Source organism: Vicugna pacos, chromosome 3 (genome assembly GCF_048564905.1).
Source record: "Vicugna pacos chromosome 3, VicPac4, whole genome shotgun sequence".
Lineage (NCBI taxonomy): Eukaryota > Metazoa > Chordata > Mammalia > Artiodactyla > Camelidae > Vicugna > Vicugna pacos.
In genome coordinates, this window is record NC_132989.1 from 40,097,186 (window position 1) to 40,113,598 (window position 16,413).

General features: G+C 39.6%; 1 long non-coding RNA gene across 1 annotated transcript in view; it reads right to left on the reverse strand.

Annotated features, from left to right (window-relative positions):
• Nucleotides 1-8,795: 8,795 nt before the first annotated feature.
• LOC140689521 (uncharacterized) overlaps nucleotides 8,796-16,413 on the reverse strand; it is a 200,163-nt gene continuing 192,545 nt past the window's right edge. The window contains exons 3-4 of the long non-coding RNA XR_012064564.1: nucleotides 11,605-11,662; nucleotides 8,796-8,981 (exon numbers count right to left, since the gene is read on the reverse strand). This is a non-coding gene — a long non-coding RNA (uncharacterized lncRNA). The remainder of the gene's footprint in view (nucleotides 8,982-11,604; nucleotides 11,663-16,413) is intronic.

Consider the following 16,413-nt stretch of genomic DNA (forward strand, 5'->3'; position numbering starts at 1 on the left):
AATAGGACCCTTCCCTCTTAAAGTTCTGTTCAAGAGAGATGGTGAGAAATAAACAACTAAGCAAATTATGAATAAGTAAATTTGTGATACTGGTAAGCATCCTGAAACAAACAAACGGCGACATGACAGAACATGACCAAGGGCAGAGGACTCCTATAGATAGTGGTTCAAGAAAGTCTTCTCTGAAATGACACTCGACAACCAAGTCGAGTGCTTAATGACAAAACGGAGCTCGCAGAATCTAGGGGGAAAGAATTTCAGTTGGGGTCACAGTAGGGACACGGGTCCTTAGGCTGGAGTGGGCTTGTTTTACAGAAGGAAATTCACTATGAATAATGAGTCACACACTTAACGAAGAGGGTAAGTTTATGTCTTATTCTAATATTCTTGAGTTGAAAATACCTCCTTTTCGAGTCTAAACTTCTAAAACCTACAGCAGAATTCACTGGTATAAATGTGAAACATTCTTGACTTCAGGGGTCAGTGGGAGAGTAGTATATTTTGTGGCCAAGTTTTTAAGCTCTGCCGATAACCTACGGGGTTAACCTACGGTGTTAAGCTCATTTTCCCTCTCACTTTCCCTGAGCATAAGAAAATCCTATACGGGTTTATTAATTTTGATGATGAATTCTTTGTTCAAAGCGTGTTTTTAAAACAGTCTGGAACGGTGTGTTCCACGCCCGCTCCCAGCCTGGGCTCATGGACTGAGCCTTGGACCGAGAGCTGGGCTCTTGTCTTCGCGCGGTCACAGACCAAGTGTGTGATTTTCATCAAGTCCCAGCGTCTCAGAGCCCCACTCGTGAAGGAGGAGGATCAGAACATCTGCCTAACAGACTGATGTAACTGAGGAGAAGAATTTAGACGATGATGTAAAGATGATTTGAAAGTGTTGTATTATTAAACAAAGATCTTAACAGAAACTATAATATTATTTTTCCTTGGAAGGAAATGAAATCCTAATTTTTCTACAATTTGCAGAAGGTTTGAAGCTCAAGGCATGCTTCTAACAAGGAAGAGATAGAAGATGAAGCAAATTGAAATCTAAGGGAAATACTGAAAGGAAAGAGAACTGAATGACAGGTATCTGGAGAAGCGCGGAAGAGAGAGAAGCGTAGCCTAGACACAATGTGGCGGCAAAAACAAAAACAAAAACAAAAAAAAAAACTGTGATTTAGAACTTTGTAAAATAAAGAGGAAAAGCAAGGGAAAGTGGCGCTCGTACACGATAGAGGAATGCACACAGCACTAGATCCATTAACGTTTTTTTTCTGTTTTCATTAAAAGGCAAAAACTATCTTGACACATACACTTTGGGTATGACTCTGCCACAGTTTGCTTTTTTATCTATAGACATAGAAAACATATGCATTTTTATAGGTTTGATCATATTCATTCCCTGTATTCTCTGGCAGAAGGGAATTATTATTAAACTCCTTTTCCCAGAAGAACTTAGTATTGTAATGTTGCAGATAAAGCCTTGAAACCCTCATTGCCTCACTGAAATAAAGAAAGAAAGAGATATTTTTATTTCACAGAAAACAGGATGGCTATATAGTTTATGAAAATATTTTATCATTTCCCAGCCTCTTTATGTACAGAAAAAATGAAAATGATACATTGAGGACTGCCAGGAGACAAACACATAGACCAATGCAGGATCAACACTTTAGAGGGTAATGGAGACTTTAAAAGGCTGAATGCAAACAAGGCTTTAAAACGCTACAGGTTCCCAAGGGTGGTTAGTGAAGATTTATGACCAGTTTTATGTAGCTCACGTTTATCTGATATTTCTGAAGTGTCCACACACCTCATGACCCAGAAACATGTTTCCCAAAGCCTGAGGGGAAAGTGAGATCAGAGAAGACTTCCCTACACCAAACTTCCTACCCTTCGCTTTCTCATTACACCCATCCCTGAAACTGCCTGAAATTCTATCATTTAAGACTGTTTTGAGCTTAAACTTTACAGACTTTTAAGAATATTCTGTAACAGGACAAATGCCATAATCTGAAAAGTCTGACTCAGAAAATTCTCCAAAAACTCAATTTCTTGTGAAATGAATGAAAATGAGGTACAGGGGATATTTTGGGGGGAGGGGGAATTAGAAGACAAGGGTTGGTTTGGCAGTCAAGGCTCCAGGAAAAGTAAGTCTGAATAAATCGGTGTTCAGGCTTGACATGTTTCTTGATGATCTTGGACGAGCGTGAGCAAGCAAAAAGGAAGGATGCTAAGAAGAGATACAAATGTGTCAAAGCATAACTTGTTCAGTGACACTATTCTCCAGGAAAGGTTACCATAGCCTCGTACCATGAAGAATAACTATCAAACTCTCATCATACAGTAAAGACAACAGGTATGAAATAGATATTTGAATTCGAATGAACAGAGTCAGATTAAGAAAAATGTTTGATAAATCACGTATCTTTAAAGGTCAGAAAAGAACTACCCTATATGCTGCCTCATTAACTCACAACTCATGATTTGAGGGTGGGAAGGGGGGTAGTATTCATGCAGTGAATTCCTTCTTGAATCATTTTTAAGATGAGTCTTTAGTCATTTTTTTTAATTATTCCTTTTAAGATTGATAAAAGAGGGAAAAGAAAAAGAATGAATAAACAGAATGTCAGGTTGAGCGGGACGGGTAGAGAGGGAAGGCCCCAGGAAGAGGGAGACAAAATACAAGGTAAGAAGCAGCAGAGCCTCCGTGAGGGGAAGGGCTCTACCCAGAAACCAGTCCAGGGCTGCTTAAGAGATTATATGTAAGTGCCAAGGATGGCTTCATGATTCTGGCAACTTCCACTGTAGCATTCAAAATTCCCCTCTTAATAGCTGTTCTTTCCCCCACCCTCACCTTCAGGAACCTGATTTCAGATATTTTTTTTCCTATGCAATGCAATATGGGTTCATAATAATAAAGGAATGAGAGCAAATAAACACAGGCCAATTTTTTTTAAAAATTAGACAGCAAAACAATCAACCTTGAATATCTACGTGGGGTGAGGGTGAGGTGTGGGGGAAGAGCCTCGGTTTCCTGGTGGGAATCCTGGGAGCATCAGCACCTTTGTAAAGGGGATTCAATTCCCAGCTCTCTGATTCTATGAAAAGTTTGATAAGCATATTTTTAAAGGATTTTCCAGCTTTCTCAGCCTGATTTCTTGAAAACTAATGACCACATGCTTAATTTAAATGTGCAAGTTCATTTTCGTCAAATCCGAGAAAGAAACACGGATGTGAAAATGTGTTTTCATTCCCGGATATTAGTGTTGAAATAACTTTCCAGGCCCAAGATGAAGCCGCTCCTGCCTGGGGCGCCACTCAGCACACCAGACTCAGAGAACTTTCTGTCTCTGTAAAGGCCTTCCTGGACCAGGGACAGAACATCCAGTCAGCCAGCCCCGAAAGGCCAAACCAGCCGGGGGCCTTCTCCCGTCGGCAAGCTTGACTATGTGGCCCCAGACAGTCAGGTATTTTCTGTTTAGCCCTTCCTTGTTTTTTACCCTTTACTCCATAAAAGCCTCCTGCCTTCTGCCCCATTTAACAGTTCCACAAAAGGAGACTGTCTGCTTCATGAAGTATTAAATAAAGTTCGTTTGTATCACCTAAACTGTATTATTTAATCATTTTTGAGACAAAAGCTTCGGAACACTTGTCACTGAATTTTTTATTTAATTTTCATCACACTATTTTGTAAAAATTGAAAGTAGTACTAAAGATTAATATTTCTCTTACTTGGCATATCCTAAGTAAGGCATTTTATGTGCCTAGTCTCATTTTCCCAGCCCACGGTGACAAGCAGTTCTTAAAAAAATAAATCATGTTACCTTCTTACTTTGATTTATAAAATAACACTCCCTTTATTCAATTCAAATAGGGAGATTAACTTCTAATGGCATCCCTTTACACTGCGGCTAATGACAACTACCAAACTTGTAAGGACGTACAGTATGACTATATATTTGAACAAATTTAATATGATCCAGAGAATTGCTGAAGTTCGGAGATCTCCATTACTTCCACACCATATACTTATGGTTTCCCTTTTTTTTTTTTCCCTCTCTGCCAAGTTGTTTTCTTATAGCATTTTTGTATCAGGACATCTCTGTTAGCTATGAACTTTTAGAACTTTATTTTTAACGCTTGCATTTGTACCCTATTTCATTTATAGAACAGAAATCTGTCTTGTATAACAAAACTCCCTCTTTTAAGTTCTATGCCAGCATTTCAGACTGACCGGTTGGACAGACCCTTCATTTAGTCACTGACAATTTATTCTGGCCATATGAGCACAGCTGGGGACTAGAATATTTTCATTCACTGAGTAATTTTTATTGGAGAAAGATTTGCAGTCTTCAAAAATGGGCTAATTTATTCCATATATCCTTAAAGTGCCATGAGCAATCTAAGAATTGCCCAATCAGTACTTTGTTCTTGCTACAGGAGAAAAAAATTAGTGGGAAGGACAAAGTGTAAGAAAAGAAAAAAAAACCTGGGGGAAAATATGCACAGTGATTTACGTGTGCCATGTTTTTTGAAGACACTTGCACAACTTTCACTCTGGGATAACTGCCTTAACACAAGTCAAATATGCTTTTTCTGGCTAGAATTCACATAAGTTCAACAATGATTTACAACTGGAACCAATCAATACACACAGAAAAAGATAGCGTTCCCATTCTCAGTATCCTTGTGAGAAATGCACAGCCAACAGATAATTCTAATTGTGGTTTCCACTGTGTGCTATGAAAGCAGGAGAAAAAAGACCTAATCCAGTTTGGACTACATGGGGTGGAAGTGCAGGTCAGTGAACTCTCTCCTGAAATAACTCCTAAACTGACTATTAAAAAATGAATAGATTTTTATCAAGGTAAAAAAAAAAAATAGGGAAAGAGTAACCCAGAGGAGCTATAGCTGACACAAAAACCCCGAGTTTCAAACAGCACAGTATTTACAGAAAACTCCACATGGGTCAGCATTTCTGGAATTCAGAGTTGTGGGGTATAAACTTCAGGCAGGCAATGGAACTGAAGACATGAGCAAGGCGTGGTAGCAAAGGGCCAAGGACATGATGCTGAAGAACTAGAACCTTAAGGGAAATCATAATCTAAACAGATACGCATTTCAGATGGGTCTCATCAGTGACAAAGACAAATTTTAGGGGGAGCAAGATGGAAGCCAGAGATATGGAGGGGAGAAAAAAAATACTTTATTTCTACTCATCTTAACGTTTATTGGCTGGGGCCCTGCAAATTAGACTGACAAAAGGCAGATTAACAAAAGAAAAGCAAACAAGTTTATCAACACTTGCACTGTGCACACACATGGGAGTACTCAGTGACTGGGAACTCAAGGTGGTGGTTAGAACGTGGGCTATATAGCATCTTGGTAAAGAACAAAAAACTTGTAGAGAAGTGACCAGACAAATGAAAGGACTTTGAGCTTCCAGGGGTGTAAACCGTAGGAGGCAAATATATGGGGAAACTAATGGTAGACAAGGGTTAGTTGGAAAGTGTGTTCGTGTAGACTCTTTCTCAGTGCCATCTCAGGGCTCATAAGGGTCTAAAGTTGTCTCTGGTCATTAACTTCTGTCCCTCCTGGTAGAGAGGACATGGCAGCCACCTTCACAAATTTATGTTCTGCTTTTAGACAAATGGGGGTGGGGTGCAGACAGAGAGCTTTTCTTATATTTTCTTCTTCTCAGTTGCCTTCAGCTCAAAATAATCCTTATGCCAAAGCGCATATTTGGAGTAGCATATTATGATGCCCGTGTGAAGGAGATGGTAAACAACAGGTAAAAGATGATAGGGTTCTAAGTAAGGTAGAGAAAGTAGGGATGAACAGAGCCAATGTAAACTTAGAAGACAAAAAAAAAAATTAGTACTGACAGATTCTACAGCAAAGAGAGGGAGGTTTTTGGTGTACATGACTATGTATGGCAGTCCTATCAACCAAGGAGAATAGTTTTCCAAAAAATATATAGCCTTGAAGAAGATGACTCCACGTTTAAATGAGAGATTTCCAGGAATAGGCTGGGTTTCTTGATATAAATCTCATGGAATGAAGCCAAGTCTAAATTAGGAGTCTGTTATGTAAAGTGGTTAAAATGAAGAGTATGACTGAAATCAAAGAGCAGACGTAGGTAGAACTGAAACTAGGAATGGCCACAGACAAGAGACCTACAGACCGGCAAGATTACAGAATACCAAGGAAGACTGTGTCAGTGATGAGGAGGGACACCAGAAGGGAGAGAGAGTTACAGAAGCCACAGGAAAGAGGAAGTTTCAAGGACAAATAGGCAAAATTGTTACAAGAGTGGCTATCTCCTGTCATGTAAAAACTGGAACATTTTCCTTTACTGATTCAGAGGTCAGTGGGGATCTTTGGGGTGGGTGGGGCAAGGGGCATGTTCATTGCAGTGTAATATATAAACAGAAGTAGAGAAAAACAAACAATAGAGAATCATTCATTTTAAAAATATGTAAGATACATAAAATATATATCCCCCAGTAAGAATATGTCAAAACAATTCCACTCACATCCACCCTTCCTATGAAGGGACCGTATTTTTTGTTCTGTTCTATATTTGAGGGGGAGGAACGGACTATGTTCACAGGATGAGGAGAAAGCACCTTAGAAAAAACATGTTGATGATACAGAGGAACAAAGATAATTAAGAACCAGTGGGAAGAGAAGCAATCAATTCAAGAGCAAATGTGGAGGAATTTTGCCTTACACAGGAGGACAGCCATCACAGCCTTAAAACTGCAGGCAAGGAAAGACTGATACGTACTTATGTGAATGCATTTATTGGAATAACCTATTCAAATTGAGTTTGCATCTGTTGCTATGCACCGTCAAGTGAATCAAAGCTACAAATCTTTATTTTACTATTGTCCACGATGCTCTCAAGAGCTTAAGCATAGATAAGTGAAATGCTAAGATAAAGCTGTGCTAACAGAGTAGAATTGCAAAAGCTGGCTAAAATTGCCGACTTAGACACAGCAGTAAGATAAAGCAGCCTAATAATAAATATTAAGTACCTACTATGTCCATAGCACTCAAATAGGCATTTTATAGGCCTGAAGTAATTATCCTCATTCATTATTTACAATCATCAAGTTAATTAGTCCTATTATTATTTCCGTATCACAGATGAGGAAACTGAGTCTTAGAGAAATGAAGTGACTTGCCCAGCCAATATTTCACAACCAATAAAAGCATAAAATGAGAATTACTGTTCAGGTCTGTCTGCCTCCAAATGTGTTCTTAACCACTCCACCACACCACCACATCTAAGACTCAAGTCAATTTTCAATCCTCTCCCTTTCAACATGCAACCTCTCAGCAATGGATCTAGTATCTGTGTCCCCTCGAAATGCATATGTTAAATTCCTCACCTCGGATGTGATGGTACTAGAAGGTGGGGCCTTTGGGAGCTAATTAGGTCCTAAGGGTGGAGACTTCACGAATAGGATTCGTGCCCTTATAAAAGGGACCCAGAGGGCTCTCTCACCCTCTCTCTGCCAAGTGAGGATACAATGAGAAGACAGCTGTCTACAACCCAGAAGAAGGTTCTTCCCAGAACCCAGCCATGCTGGCATCCTCATCCTTGGACCTCCAGCCTCCAGAACTGTGAGAAATACATTTCTTTTGTTTATAAGCTACCAAGTCCATAGTACTTTGTTATGACAGCATGAACTAAGACATTCTTCTTGTGGATGTCAGGTGCAAACACCTTAGAAGCACTGACTTTCCTTCCTTTGCTGGTGTCTACATCAGCACCTATCACTCTCTCCTTCATCCAAAGTTGGCCTCTCACTACTCACTGCCACAATGGCATGAGGAATAATGGAGGTTGACTTGATCTAGTGGGCATCACTGCTTTCCATGCCTTATTGGTTACCCGTAATGATAGACAAAACTCAAACACAGCCGAATTGAATAAAGAGCTATGTGGCCTATACAAATTAAAGTCAGAGGAGTTCAGGAAAAGAGAAAAATGTGTGTTAAAAGAAGCCACACCGCAGAATATAGAAAGCAGTGCCTTTTACCTGGTGCATCCTTGGATTACCCAGGTATCCAGGAAAAAGAAAAAAAAAATCAATCTAGTACCTAAAGCCAAAATTATCATTCTCACTCCCTCAAAATAGTTAAATTAAGATGCAATTTAATTTTTAAATCCCAAGGTCATGCAGCTACCACTGATTTAAATACTATTTAAAGAATATGAGGATTTTATTCCACAAAACTGCAAGATGTATCTGTTGTTTGAATTTCACAAAACAGCAGTTAATTTCATTGATTCTGAAAAAAATTCTTCAAGGAATTTTTTTTCCTCTCCATTCACTGGTTCTCTATACGAGCTGCTGCTAGGTTGGTCACATTACAAAGAGGTCAGTTTCCACATTTAGATACACGTACACACAAATTTCTTCATATATTTCTATTAAATAATATAATAATGTGTATAGGTTCATACCATGGGAAAAATAAAGGACTGAAGCCTAATTGTTAGCTGAGGATGGTAGTGGAGAGGGATAATCTGTTTGGAACTGGTCGTTCAATACTGCGTAGAAAGAGCTTCACAGAAAAGTTACCTGATAGAGAAAGAAGGAAAGGGGGCCTGTGCATAAGGAAACACTTCTCCATTTCAGAACCTGCGCACCCAAATTTAAAAAGAAAAATCTTCACCAGCAGCACATTTCTTTTTAATCACTATTATTGCTAGAACTTGGGTTGTTGTTTTTTTTTTTTTCAAATATCTACCTGGTTAACTTGACACTGTTGAATTTCTAGCAAGTCTAATTTGAGAGGCCTTATTCAAAACTTCTCTCCTTTCACACCCTAACTAAAAAAAAAGTTTTATATCTTCAACAATATAAGGTGTTAGATGCTTCCGTTGGTTCTGAAGGGCTCTGCGACATCTCTTTCTCAGCTCTAATTTGAAAGGACAGATTCTTTTCCAGGTTTAACTTGAGTCTTCCCTGATGAGGAAAAGTAAGAAAAAAAAAATGAGCTTTCAAGATCTTGCGGTTTCTATAAATGTAAGTAGACACTCAAGTTGAAGAGTCTGTTATTTTCAGCGTCTTGAAAATGATTTTCCAGTGAGCATCACACCTCTGAAACTTTTAGCTGGTCAATACACTCTGTCTTTACATATAGCCTTTTTATTAACTCTCCAAATCACACAAAAGGAAACAACTAGGTCTTTTCAAGCTGTTGAAGCTTCCTCCCTCTTTCACTTTCACCATTATATCTTTTATTTTAAAAAAGGTAAAACCACCATTTTTCAAATACAGCTCCATGGAACCATATTTGAGATTAAGTTTTAATAGTTTAGTAGGTAGATTTTGGAAGTTACCTTTAATCCAAACACCTACACCTTTTGTTCGTCATTGGGAGGGGGCTGGCTCTGGCCAACTGAATGACTCCAATCTCTTACCACGTAAACTCAATCTGAAGCTTGCCTAGTGCTGGAATTTCGTAAGTTAAACTACCCTGTTCCAACGAAAATCTTGATTACACATGTCAAGAGATGACAAGCATTTGTGAAGTTATAAATCACCATCTCAACTACATACGCTTATCTGAGATAATCTTATTTATGTATCAAAAAAAGGTCATTGTGCTTATGGTATACCCATGAATAATAAGTCTCCTTAGAATTAGATGCTAAATGAGCTCTATTTTATTTGTTTCCAGACACAATCACATTTAGTTTAGAGTCATGTGTACACTTCTGCAGTGCGTGGACATTAAAAAATAATGAGAGTAAATTGATTGGTTCCTATTACAGTTATGTGAGGCAATATTGTGGTTTATGAAGGGATTTCTAGGATAGCTGCACATTTGGCTGTATTTATTTTCTTGATAATTGTCCTACATAGACTGATGTTTGCTTTCTATTCATTTTTTTTCTTTCCTTTTATGCTTTTAATAAAGCAAATTTCAAAAACTTGCCTCAATCCTAAAAGATAACACCATAGGCAAAGAGACAAAAGAAACTATTAAAAGGCAGAAATTATTGATTTAAGATACCAGATTAAAAGTATTAAATTTCTACCACCTGACTACATAATAAGTCAGCTCCTCTCTGCATTCAAAGTGAAATAAAGGATTGAGGCAAATTTATTTGCATAATAAAAGCCAAAAATGTCATTTTTACCTAAAATATTCAGATTATTAATGGTAAGATGTTTCTATATTGAATTATGCAAATAATTACTCAAAGTCTGTCATTTGTAATGCATCTCTAAATTGTCTTCCAGCTCCATACCTCCATGACATTATTTGAAAACAGACATTGGGCCTGTTTTTGAGAAGGTAAACATGGTAGCCCCTGGTTGTCTAAATATCAACAGAAAAATTAGTCTGCAAGATAAGATGTTGCAAAATTAGAAATAAGATTGTTAGCTAATAAAAAATTTAGTTTAGTAAATTGGTTTCTAAGGGACTAGTTAAGAGCTAAGGAACATAGTCCACTCATCTTCACTATGAGTGAAGCAGGAACAACCCTGACTGCTAGAATTATAATTAATGAGCTTTTCTGTTGACTCTGAGACAAGTGGACTTGGGGGTCCTCCTGTCCTGACAAGAGGCCCTAAAGGTCCTTTGCCTGAGTTGGTACAAAGGATGGTCTCCTCTCTGCTGTCACCCTGCTTCTCTACACCTAATTCTTCGACTCTTACTCTCTTGGTTCCAAAATTGTGGCTGCCCCTTAGACTACTGAGATTATTCATCTCTTATAGGAAAGACCTCCATTTTGAATCTCTTGGTCTCTTCCACACTGACCACCTCACTCGGTAGATATGGGCCCTCTTGTGTTATTTGTCAAGTGTTTATTATCTTTGAGCAATAGCCGCAAAGAACACTCACCAGAACTTTGTGTACCGACCGTCACCTAGATACGCTCTTCTCTCACAACAGGGCTTGCCAGTAGCTACATTTGGCATATTTTCTCTTTCTGGTTGTCAATGAAAAGAGTGTTGTTTTAAATATTTATACCTGATTTCAATCAGCTATCCTTGACAGGTTTTCATATTCACTGAAAAACCTATCATTGAGAGGTTTTCATATTCATTGGGTATCTTGTGCCCAAAACTGTTGATGGGTATTTATCAGGATTCATGAACCAGCATTCGTGCGACTTTGAGGTGTTAGATGCTCAGGCCAGAGAAGGCTCACTTAATGTTGCTTAACAACTACAATTGTAACTAACGGCAGCTGAGATGGGTAGCGTGGTGTTTGTACACTTCATTGCGCTAGTGATACATATTGATCTCCTCATGTAGAAAAGCTTGGGTTTGAATCCTTCATCTCCTAGAAAGGTCAGGAGAAGAAGAAGACCATCCTAGACTCCCAACAGTTACCCATGTGGACCTGAATGAGAGAAGTATGAGAAAACAATGCTTGTCTCCTCCTCCCATAGAATATGGCAACCAAACCAAAGTGAAACAGAGGGAGACAGAAGATTACAGAGAGTTTTAGACAGCTGAACATGTTCCATTAGCCGTTCTCTGTATCACACAGTGCAAAGTCCTGATTCCAGCCAGTGGCAGAGGCACTTTGCATGGGACCGTGATGCTGGTGGAGGCACTGAGACATTACCTTGACTAGATCCCACGCTTACAGCCAGCAGGTAATCTAACTCTGAAGCATTATTTCTCTAAAAAAAAAAAAAGGATATTTTGAAGGAGGATCGCTTTCCTAATGAAGGAATCCTGACAAATGGTCTGAAAGCTTTTCTTAAAGAGTTTCTAGACTCTGAAAATGTAAGCAAAAAATCACACAGCGAGCAGGTTAACACCATCAGCTTTTAGTCTTGGAATATCATCAATCAGCTATCCTCGAGGGATTTTGATGTTCATTGGTTTTGAATATGAACAATTGTTTTGGTGGTTTTGATAAGAACAATGTCCACTTTTAAAGCTTTCTTTTATTTTACAATGTGTTTCATGGATAACGAGGAAACACCATTATGACATATTATAAGTGTCATGTAGTATAATTCAATGTACTATAGGATAGATCTTAAAAGTTAAGGTACGTAAGTGACATCAATATGCTATAGGATATAGATTAAAAGTTAAGATATATAAATGTTTGGTACATGGAAGTGTATGTGTGTGTATATTTAAACTTTTAATTAACTTTCTTATGTTTCGCCATCTCATCATCTTTCGTACCAACATCAACATCTCCAGTGTTATTCATAATGGGAGTCTTACAGCACTTCTATGAGATGAGCAAAGGGACTTCTGGGACAGGCTTGCTGTAGCCCGAGATGCCACTGTATTCTGACATTTTCCACTGCTCAAGTTCCTCCATTCATTAAACCCCTCTCATTCTATGCACGCAGTGCCCTACTGCACCGGCCACTTGCAGACAAGACAGAGAGGTACAGAAGGAGCCACTTTGTGTGACTTCCGTGCAATCTGTGTGTGTCCCACACTCCTGCCTCCTTCCCCACCAACACTCAGCATCATTCTTGCATAGCACGGACTGGAGGTGAGGTGAACTGTTCTAAGGGCAACATCCTCCAATGGAAAGGAGCAGATGTAGCAGCCTTCCTCAAGTGACAGCATTCCACAACGAACACTTCCTAATCCAGCCAGAATCTGGGTAGGCAGTTTCACATATGTATTTGTAAGTTATATGAATGAGTGATCTATTCTAAACTGCTTGTTCTTTTAGTATTTCTCTTTCTCCCTGAGGAGAAAGAGTCATTTGGGCCTAAGAGTTGACCAGATGGACCACACAATGGTGTGCTGAAACCATTTGTGCACTGAATGGAAGAGATGATTTCAGAGCTCACCCTATTCTCCAAGGATCCAGGCTTCCGTCTGTTGGGAATGGCCAAATTCAATCCTAATAGCCCAGTCTAGACACTAAATCCAGTCAGTTCTTTAGAGAACTCCCTCATCAGTGCCAGCTTCTCACAGGTTTCCAGTTTTATATCACAACTTAGTGCCCATATTTTCAAGGCACTTAAGGTCACAATAGGAAATACAAGACACACTGTCCAAGTAAGGACAACATTTCTGCTCTCTTAGGAAAGGAAAAGAGGCACTGTGGAATAAGCAGAAGCTTAAGTGGAAAAAGTAGAAGCTTAGGTGATAAATCAAGGGCAGAGCCAGGAAGAGGACCCAAAGTTTCTAGCTCTCACCTATGACAATGCCAAGCAGTCACACAAAAGAAAAGTTTTATGGCTTGTGACAGCAGCCAAGTAAAATAAGAGAACAAAAATCAGCAGCTTATGTTTTTACCATTACTGACACCCTTCCCACCATTGTTTTAAACAATATCATGTGGTGTTAATCAACTCCTTAAAAGCCACCCATCATTTTCTGGAGACGTGATGGCCTATTATCCTCTGCAAACAAGTCCTTGCACAGTCTGTCTAGGCTGGAATGAAGGAGGAGCAGGAGATGGCCTTGCCAAAAATCTCGACTGTGAAAGTTGTCACTGAGAAGAGCCAGCAGTGAATTCAGGGCCCTGCCAGCTCATTCGAAAGAGAATCTTTGTGTTGGCTGATGCGCTCATAAGGAAATGAGGCTGAGGGTGGAAAAAAGAGCAGTTGGAATACACATGCATGGGAGAGTTAGGATCCACAGTGAAAGAGCTTTACTCCCCGACAGCTGGGATTTATCCACTTCAATAACTAGGGTGGGGTGCGCAGTGTTTTGTTTTTTTTTTTCTCACTTCTCAAATTTAGAGGGGCGTGCTGGAAAGGCAGAAAACTAGACTTCGAGAGGAACTGCTCTTTAGTTCTGCTAGACACAGACCCTCTTGTGAAAGGGAATCAAACGGAGAGTAATTCTCCTAGCTGGAGTTAATCCCACCATGCTTCATAATCTTAGTAAGAATCAAGCCAGCATGGCAGGGGAGAGGTGGCCCACACACACGGAAGGACAAAGGAATACGGCCCCTCATTCCACCTCAGCTGCAGGGAGCTTACCTTTATGATCCTCCACCAAGGAGAGACATATAGACCTTCTTCTATTAATACTCCCATTTGACTACTAACTAGGGCAAGTCATCTGTTGACTGAGTGTCCTCTTCAGTCAAACAGAACTAGACGTCTCAAGGACAGAATGCACAGGGCGTAGTTAAGAGCACAGATTCCAGAGCCCAGCCACCTGGTCTACCACTTAGTCCTGTGACTCCACTCCTCTACACTAACCACCACATATGACCCTTCAAAGACATAAATGGGTTAATTTTACAAACAGCTAACAGCTGTGGCTTCATGCCTATCTCCCCACTGGCCCTATTACCAGCAGGGAAATGATTTGTTTAAAAGAGGCCTTCAATATGTTTTCCATACAACTCAATTCACACCTACTGAGAACGTACTGCATTCTAAATCCTAGAAATTAGGCCAACAGAGTGGCTTTGGAGTCTGACAGCCTGAGTTCCAGTCTTGACTCATCCACTTGCTATATGTAATTTTTCCATGCTTCAGTTCTTTGACATGTACAACAGGAACAATGATGTCTAACTCCTTACTGTTTTGCATTACATGAAACATCAGCTCTTGCATTTTCTCCCAGTCCCTCAGGAACTAAGAGTATCTCAAGGGCCCATTTCCACACTCTCAGATTCGAAAACAATTTCCAAGATGACAGAGAACTGAAAAGAAGAAAACTTTGCCTCCCCTGGTCTCTTCTCCTTCCAGAACAATTGTTTCTAAATGTGAGTTGTCACAGATGCATAAAACAAACGAGCAGAACTCCGCGTGGTGTTGGAATCTCAGGCTTTAGTAAGAGCTGCCAGGTATCAGGTGGGGGCGATGCTGCATGCCCCAAAGCAAGCGGATTCAAGTTCCACATCACGCACCCTTGTTCTCTGAGCGCCTTGTTTGTCTGGGTTTTGGCTTGCTGGTTTATTGGGTGGTTGGTAGTTTTTCACTTTCATCGTTTCTCTACTGACCCTTCCTCCCCCCCACCCCATCCAGATTTCAGTCTCATATCCCGTCACTGGTAACTCTCCCCTTACAGATTGCCCTTCCAACATCAAGTTCAGCAGAAACTTCCTACTTTGACTCCTACACTTGCATAGCCTCACCCATCAGATACTGACAGAAAAATGCCTTTCCCTGCAACAACGCCCTTCCTCTTCGGGAAGTAATTGTAATAAATTTTCAGATAATTTTAATAAAATATTTGTCACACATCAAACACTTACTTTATGCTAACTATATAGAAAAAGGGAAGGTTGGATATAAAAAGCTGACTAGTCTCCTGCCCACAAACAGGTCCCAGCTAGTAAGTCACAGCATGTCGGCTCCATAGTCAAGAGTTTATGAAACTACGCATCCATGTAGATAAATGGGAGGCCACGTGTGACACGTAATCCTCTTTAATTCTACTGATGCCATATGCTATTACTTCTTTGCAGAGGGTGAGGACTTTAAAGAGGCAAAATGTTCTGCATTTTGGCAGTGCACATGTTTCATCCTCAACTGAGGTGGACTGTCTCCCAAAAACGCAGTAAAAAGCACACCCAGGATTTAACATGACTTTGTATAATATTTGCAGTATTAACTGACGCTATTCATTTCTTAAGCAGCTTCACGAAAAGGACGCAACAGGTCTGCAAACAATGCCATCCTTCATCAGCATCGCCGGGATATATGCATTCAGGAACTGAATCTAAATTCAAGTTGGCCAAAGCCGTTCACAAACGCGTTTACTCAAAAACTGAGATGAGAATTGGCTCTCTTTGATTTAATCCTCCAGCAAACATTTATCCAGATGCACTTACTCCACCCTGTCACAGGAAGGAACTAGTAATTGTTTCTCTGTACTGATATGCTATTATAATTAAGGCTTTGGGAATGTGGGTAAAAAGTTGCTTGGTGTATTTAATTTAAATTAGTAGGAAATTTAAACCCAAGCAAGCGTTGTCAGTGGTACTTAGTATTTAATACAAAGAAAGCCAGGTGCTTAGTTAGAAATATTCTCCAGAAGAAAGCAAAGACTTGCTATATTCAGAAAGAAACATCATGTACTCAGTTTTCAAATTCCTTGAAAAGAACTACAGAATCTTGGATTCTGAGTGAACAGAACTGTAATTTTATACACCAATAGACTCATCAACTAAGCTGGAATCATTTGAAGACTTACTATGTGTTTGACCCTGAGACTCAATTTTTAATCTGGAACATAAAGTGGAACTGAAGAAATACAAGAAGTCATTTCTTGTCTGGGAGATGACACTGAAGAATGAGAAATGTTATTAAGTGAAAGTAACAGTAGACAAAATGAGGTGCTAGAATGTGGTACTAACTTCAAGTCCAGTGAGAAATCAGAAGGGACGGCAAAATGAGGAGCAGAGTCATCAAGGAAAGCTTCCTCCATCAGCACACGGCAAGGCTTCAAGAATGGCAGCCATCCTGAAGGAGCCCCCAGTGAC